The following is a 7801-nucleotide window of genomic DNA, read 5'->3' as shown; positions in this document are numbered from 1 at the left end:
GAGCAGCTCTTCTCTGACAAACCACAGCTCAATCTGAATAAAGAAAACATGATGTGGTTAAACATCTTATATGACAGTTTTTCTCCATTGTTAACACACTATTTGTCATTCACCAAGTCCTCACAGCTTCAACTCATTTCTCAAAAACAACTTCAGTTAAAACCTTGAACACATCTGAGTAAAGAAAACATGAAGTGGTTAACGTCCATAGAAATATAGAAATATAGAAATATAGAAATATAGAAATATAGAAATATAGAGTATGTTTCTAGAGACATAAAATAAAGACATGGCAGTAGAGCATTAATAATAATAGACACATATGAAAAGCATTACTGAGTATGTTGTAAAGTCTTTTCTGGATTTAATGTCAAATAAATCAACAGCACATTTGTTTTCATGTCATCTTTGACTTCTTCATGAGTTTGTTATATCATTGTTTACATTTAGTTTGTAGTAAATATGGATATTGAAGCCCAAACTGAACATAACTGAGCAATTGTCACCATTGACCCAGGAGCTCTTTTACATGTGCAGAAGATACCAGCTCCATACTTTACACACTCACTCACACACTCAAGAAAATCCACTGACTTGATTTCACATGGAATGAGACGATTGTGTCAAAGTCAAACTGATGAAGGTGAAGATTGGAGAAGACCCTGAGTACCACCAGTGGTTTGAGACTGTCTGAGAACCTCTGTTCTACTAAAGCACAGGTGGGTAGTTCTCAGTCACACTGACTTGTGCAACTTTTTATAGGAGTTTTGTTTAGTGCGAGAGCACGGAGGACCACGATGATGAAAACAAAACAGTTAAATAAAAGAGCTGGACCTGAGGTGAAGACACAGAGGCTAAAGTGAAGGACACACAGAGCTACTGCTGCAAAATGACTCCACCTCAGTGAAGAACGACCATCACAAATATTCTGGGGACATTTTGAACTGGGGTGTCTGTCTATCGAGGTGAAATGTTGCCGTTTGGGGACAAACTGATGTGTACTTAAGAATGAAATGTGTTACTTTAAGCACAAACTACGAAACTTAAAAAACGAAAAAATAAAAGTAAATAATGAATAGATTACTCAGTTACTAAAATAATCAGTAGCTGCGTCCTTTTCCAATTATATTAACGTCAAATTATAAATGTAAATGTATCCAGACAATTCCTCAGTTACACTCACTGAAGGACAGTTCTCCTCAAATATGTTCACTCTCACTACAGTTATTTTTGAAGTTCAACTTTTTTCTTCTAATTGAGTAACATGAAGTAAAAGTAAAAGTACTTTTACAATTCTAGTCGACTCTACCACCTCTGACTCCAAGTACAGAGTAAATACTAGAGCTTATTATAGTCGAGCTCTTTAGTGAAACTCTGAAACATGACACAAGTAAGAGACAGTGAACTGACCTGAGAGTCTCCAGGCGACAGTCTGGACTCTGCAGAAAACCACACAGATGAAACACTCCTGAATCACACAGGTTTGTGTTAAAACTTAAGTCCAGATGTTTGAGGTGTGAGGGGTTGGACTTCAGAGCTGAGACCAAAGAGGAGCAGCTCTTCTCTGACAAACCACAGTCCCACAATCTGAATAAAGAAAACATGATGTGGTTAAACATCTTATATGACAGTTTTTCTCCATTGTTAACACACTATTTGTCATTCACCAAGTCCTCACAGCTTCAACTCATTTCTCAAAAACAACTTCAGTTAAAACCTTGAACACATCTGAGTAAAGAAAACATGAAGTGGTTAACGTCCATAGAAATATAGAAATATAGAAATATAGAGTATGTTTCTAGAGACATAAAATAAAGACATGGCAGTAGAGCATTAATAATAATAGACACATATGAAAAGCATTACTGAGTATGTTGTAAAGTCTTTTCTGGATTTAATGTCAAATAAATCAACAGCACATTTGTTTTCATGTCATCTTTGACTTCTTCATGAGTTTTGTTATATCATTGTTTACGTTTAGTTTGTAGTAAATATGGATATTGAAGCCCAAACTGAACATAACTGAGCAATTGTCACCATTGACCCAGGAGCTCTTTTACATGTGCAGAAGATACCAGCTCCATACTTTACACACTCACTCACACACTCAAGAAAATCCAGTCTTCTCTACCACCTCTGACTCCAAGTACAGAGTAAATACTAGAGCTTATTATAGTCTAGCTCTTCTGTGAAACTCTGAAACATGACACAAGTAAGAGACAGTGAACTGACCCCAGAGTCTCCAGGCGACAGTCTGGACTCTGCAGAAAACCACACAGATGAAACACTCCTGAACCAAACAGGTTGTTATCACCCAGGTCCAGTTGTCTGAGGTGTGAGGGGTTGGACTTCAGAGCTGAGACCAAAGAGGAGCAGCTCTTCTCTGACAAACCACAGTTGTCCAATCTGAATAAAGAAAACATGATGTGGTTTAAGTTCATACAAATTTAGACTGTGTTTATAGAGACATTGTGAATAATTAAATACATTATTAACATGTCAATATTTTCTGGGCTTAATAACATTTAAATCAACAACACTTTCCTTAGAATATAGAATATTAAAATGTCACTTTTCTGGTGGAGGGTCTGGCCCTTTCCTGTCAACACAAAAGCATCTCCATGGAGACAAACAGGACACAAAACCCACCAGAAAAGTGACAGTGTACTTACATTTAAGTGTAATTAATTATTGGCCACCTCTGACTCCAAGTACAGAGTAAATACTAGAGCTTATTATAGTCGAGCTCTTTAGTGAAACTCTGAAACATGACACAAGTAAGAGACAGTGAACTGACCCGAGAGTCTCCAGGCGACAGTCTGGACTCTGCAGAAAACCACACAGATGAAACACTCCTGAATCACACAGGTTTGTGTTATCACTTAAGTCCAGATGTTTGAGGTGTGAGGGGTTGGACTTCAGAGCTGAGACCAAAGAGGAGCAGATCTTCTCTGACAAATCACAGCACTTCAATCTGAATAAAGAACACATGATGTGGTTAAACATCTTATATGACAGTTTTTCTCCATTGTTAACACACTATTTGTCATTCACCAAGTCCTCACAGCTTCAACTCATTTCTCAAAAACAACTTAAGTTAAAACCTTGTAACTCTTAATGAGAAAAAAATATAATGACCATTTAAATAATATTCCCACTAAACACTAACAGTGTGTTTAATAGTTTACTTTGTGTTGAAACAGAGGAGACTGACCGGAGAGTGGAGAGTTCACAGTGAGGACTCTGTAGTCCAGCACACAGCACAGACACTGATGAGTCACTCAGGTCATTCTCAGACTCAGATCCAGCTCTTTTAGATGGGAGGGGCTGGACTTCAGCGCTGAGGCCACCACTTCACAGTGAATCTCTGAGAGTCCACAGTTAACAAACCTGTAAGCAGATGTTTAATTTAAATGTGTTTGTTTAGTCCTAACACAGGTCTGTGAAGCTGCTGTTTGTGAGTGAGGACTGACCGAGCCTTCCTGCAGTTCCTCACCGCTGGGATCAGTCTCTGTTGACCCCCATCAGACGTGTTGTACTTCTGTAGGTCCAGTTCCTCCAGGACCTGCTCTGACATCTGCAGCATGTAGGCCAGAGCCGAGCACTGGAACTCAGACAGTTCCTCCTGTGATTCTCCTCTAGACTTCAGGAGGTCCTGGATCTGCTGCAGGAACGACTGGTCCTTCATTTCCATCAGACAGTGGAAGATGTTGATGCTTTGGTCTGGAGAGACTTTCCTCTGAGCTCATCTCTTTCAGGTTTTGAATGACTTTGGTGATTTCTGATTGGTTTACTGGACTCAGCAGACGTCCTAAAAGCTTCTGGTTGGAGTCCAGACTGAGGCCATGAAGGAAGCGCACAAACAGGTCCAGGCGGCCGTTTGAACTCCTCAGGGATTTAACAAGAGATCGTTTGAGAAACTCACTTGCACTTAATATTAGATTTGTCTTTTTCACCAAGAAACCTCTGAACGACACGTGTGTCACTTCTAAAGCAGTGGAGCAGGTAAATCGCTGCCATAAACTCCTGGACGCTCAGGTGGATGAAGCAGTAGACTGATTTGTTGAAGAGGACACTCTCTCGTTTGAAGATCTCTGTACAGAGTCCTGAGTAGACCGAGGCCTCGGTCAGGTCCAGACCCACCTGCTCCAGGTCTTCCTGGTAAAACATGATGTTTCCTTCCTGCAGATGTTCAAAGGCCAGTCTGCCCAGCTTCAGGAGGACGTCTGCTTCTGTCTCTGTCAGCACCAGTGTTGTCTCTGGCCTCTGCTCCTGCAGCAGCTCTGTCTGTGCCTCTGGCATAAGTCTCATTCTCTTTGTTTCTGGACCGGCCTCAGATCTTGGTTGGTTTTCCTCTGGTCTCGGCTGAGATCTCGGCTGATACTTCCTCTTCCTCTTGGTCTGCACCAACAGGAAGTGGGCGTACATGTCGCTGAGTGTCTGGGGCAGCGCTCCGCTCTGATTGGTTCTCAACATGTGGTCCAGGACCGTGGCTGTGATCCAGCAGAAGACTGGGATCTGGCACATGTTGTGGAGGCTGCGGGAGGTTCTGATGTGGGACAGGACTGTCTTACACTGCTCTTCATCTGTGAACCTCTTCCTGAAGTACTGCTCCTTCTGATGGTCAGTGATGAAGCCCCTGACCTCTGTCACCCTGTGCACACACTGCGCTGGGATCTGATTGGCTGCTGCTGGTCTGGAGGTGATCCATATAAGGGCAGTAGGAAGCAGAGTGCCTTTGATGAGGTTCACTAACAGCACGCTGACCTCTGACCTCTGTGTGACCTCAGAGATGACCTCACAGTGAAAGTCCAGAGACAGTCTGCTCTCGTCGAGGCCGTCGAAGATGAACAGGAGTTTAGAGACGGACAGAGTGTGTGCTGTGAGCGTCTGTGGACACAACAAGAACATGAACAAGAGGAGACATTTCAGTGTGATCAGGTTTATCCACACATGGAAACACACAAACTCACACACAAAGGATTTGACTCAAATACCTTCTAAAAATGACACTCTCATGATCCACTTGGACACATTTATGATTCACAGAATCTTTAGTCTTTACACAGATGAAGTTTGACCTCATTTAAATCCTGTATATTTACCAAACACTGCTGTGGTGTCGTTCAAACTCAATCCTCTGAACTAAACTGAAGTAGAAGAGCAGATAAAGGAGAGTCACCTGTTTTGCCAGCGCTGGATGGAACACTTGTATCAGCTCCATCAGACTGTAGCGCCCCCCTCTGACCAGGTTCAGCTCTCTGAAGGACAGCGGCAGCACCAGGTCCAGCTCCTGGTTCTCTGAGCCCTGGGCCCAGTCCAGAGAGAACTTCAGGACTGAGAAGGTCTTCCCCACTCCAGCCACGCCGCAGGTCAGCACCGCTCTGATGGACCTCTGCTTCTTCTGCTCCTCCTGCTGTGGCGCCCCCTGCTGCTCCTCAGTGGGCAGTGCTTTAAAGATGTCCTGACACCTGATGGAGGTTTCCTGGACAGTCTTCTTGGACAGAGTCTTCTTGGAGAGAGTCTTCTTGGAGAGAGTCTTCTTGGACAGAGTCTTCTTGGAGAGTTCCTCCAGCCTCCTCTCCTCATGTTGGTCTCTGGTCTCTTCACTGAGGCCCTCTGTGATGTACAGCTCAGTGTAGATGCTGTTCAGAGGAGTTCTACTTCCTGCTCCTTCAGTTCCCTCTGTCACACTCCCACATCTGCTGCTCAGGCTCAGCTTATGGTCCTGCAGAACCTTCTGGAGCTCTTCACCTGCTGTGAGAGGAGCGCAGATGTATAAAGTAACATGTGTTTTGTGTGTCTTCATAAACAGTGTAATATAGTAATATAGACCAACCTTGTGTCGTGCTGTGGACCTGCTTTTCTTTGGTCCTGTCAGTGTGTTGAGTCCTGGGCCTGGAGTCTCGTAGTGACTTTTCTCTGTGGACAAAAACATTGAACTCATTTGTTTTAAACTGATCAAGTCTTGGATGAATTGTATTATTTAGATTAGTCCTCACAGTGAGTCTGAAGCAGCAGGTTTAAGACTGAAGACTGGAGGTAAATCTTTAGACAGGTCACTCTTCATGGACACAGCACTGAACTCTGAGGCTGTGGATCTGTGTGTGGAGAGAAAAGATCTTATGTTATTACTTACAAGACTTTGTTACAGTCAGCTTTGATTTCCTGAAGTTTAACTTGCAGGTCATTGTTAGTTTTGTCTTTAGAACTTGAGTAGAAATGTAAGTATCACAAAGATGCGGCTGTGCCATGGGCTCACCGCTCTCTCCTGTTATTGAGAACTTATAATATGGAACAGTTTGAACAGAATGCATTGGCCTCTTCTCCAGGTGCTCCAGACATCCTTTTACCTGTCCAGACACAACCACACACTTTAAAAAACTTTACAAAGACGAGTGGATCTGGAGCTGTGTCCTGTCTCCCTGATTTCAGAGGTGTGATTGACAGGTGGATTAACCAATCAGAGAGAAGCATGCTCCGTTCACGTCTAAAACAAACATGGCTGCTTACACATAAAGAAGGAGAAAAATCTACATAAAGGACTGAGAAACAGAGCAGATTTTTTCAGAATCAACAATCGAAGCACCAAACTATGACTTATTTCAGGTAAAAGAAGTTATAGATTTTGTTCTGAGTGTTATGAGTGTCAATTCAAAAAGCCCAACCCCTCTGCTCCAAGTCTTCACCTCCACTCCTGAGCCCTCTCTCTCTCTCTCTCCTCTCCTCTCTCTCTCTCTCTCTCCTCTCCTCTCACCTCTCCTCTCTCCTCTCCTCTCTCATCCTCTCTCCTCTCCTCTCATCTCCTCTCCTCTCCTCTCTCTCCTCTCCTCTCTCTCCTCTCTCTCTCTCTCTCTCTCCTCTCCTCTCTCTCTCCTCTCACCTCTCTCTCTCCTCTCCTCTCCTCTCCTCTCTCCTCTCTCTCTCTCTCTCCTCTCCTCTCTCCTCTCCTCTCTCTCTCCTCTCCTCTCTCTCTCCTCTCCTCTCCTCTCCTCTCTCCTCTCTCTCTCTCTCCTCTCCTCTCTCTCTCCTCTCCTCTCCTCTCTCCTCTCACCTCTCCTCTCTCATCCTCTCTCCTCTCCTCTCTCCTTTCTCCTCTCCTCTCCTCCCCTCTTCTCCCCTCCCTCTTTTTATTTGTTGATGAGGTTATTTTTAGTCTGTCCAGTAGATGGCAGCAGGAAAATCAGGTAAACAGGTGTGTCTCACAAATTTAATTAGGCCCAGGTGCACAAACCAAACCAAGGAATGTGAGGGAAAACAGAGACACTCCCGGTGAGTAAATTAACCCGGAACATTAATTTTTTAAGTTCAGTTAAAACAGGAAATGGTGTTAAATCTAAGTTAACATAGCACTAATTAAAAAAATATATATACATATTTAGTAGTGATGGGCAAATGAAGCTTCATGACGCATTGAAGCCTTTCATCCAATTGGTTCACTCTAGTGCAAAGCTTCTTGAAGCTTCATTTGCTCTAGCAGGACGTCTACTGGACACAAAAATATCAGTTGACATGAATTTGAAGTGTGTGACATTTTGCAGAAAGCCTGTGACTAATACTGTCAGCAAAATAAAGAAGTATGGAAACATGTATATTATAGTGATGCAGTGAACTGTGTATCTATATACTGGCAGCATGGAAAATGATTATTTGAAAATGATGAAAATGGAAATCGCAGCAAAATCTGAACCACTTCTTGAATCGGTCACGTGGTACAGCCGGGCAGCGAGGCTTCGGACGTCATCATTTTCAGCTTCTCCCCTAAATGAAGCGAGCCTCGATACGTGCATCGCGGAAACGC

The 7801-nt window shown here is 43.2% G+C and overlaps 1 pseudogene; it reads right to left on the bottom strand.

Moving 5' to 3' along the window:
- Positions 1 to 1493: 1493 nt before the first annotated feature.
- On the bottom strand, positions 1494 to 6140 carry LOC129408328 (protein NLRC3-like; annotated as a pseudogene).
- Between the last annotated feature and the right edge of the window lie 1661 nt (positions 6141 to 7801).

Source organism: Boleophthalmus pectinirostris, unplaced genomic scaffold, assembly GCF_026225935.1.
Source record: "Boleophthalmus pectinirostris isolate CB_2022bp ecotype Guang Dong unplaced genomic scaffold, ASM2622593v1 HiC_scaffold_16, whole genome shotgun sequence".
Taxonomy (NCBI): Eukaryota; Metazoa; Chordata; class Actinopteri; order Gobiiformes; family Gobiidae; genus Boleophthalmus; species Boleophthalmus pectinirostris.
The sequence above is the reverse complement of the archived record's forward strand: the minus strand, read 5'-3'. Positions and strand labels throughout refer to the sequence as shown.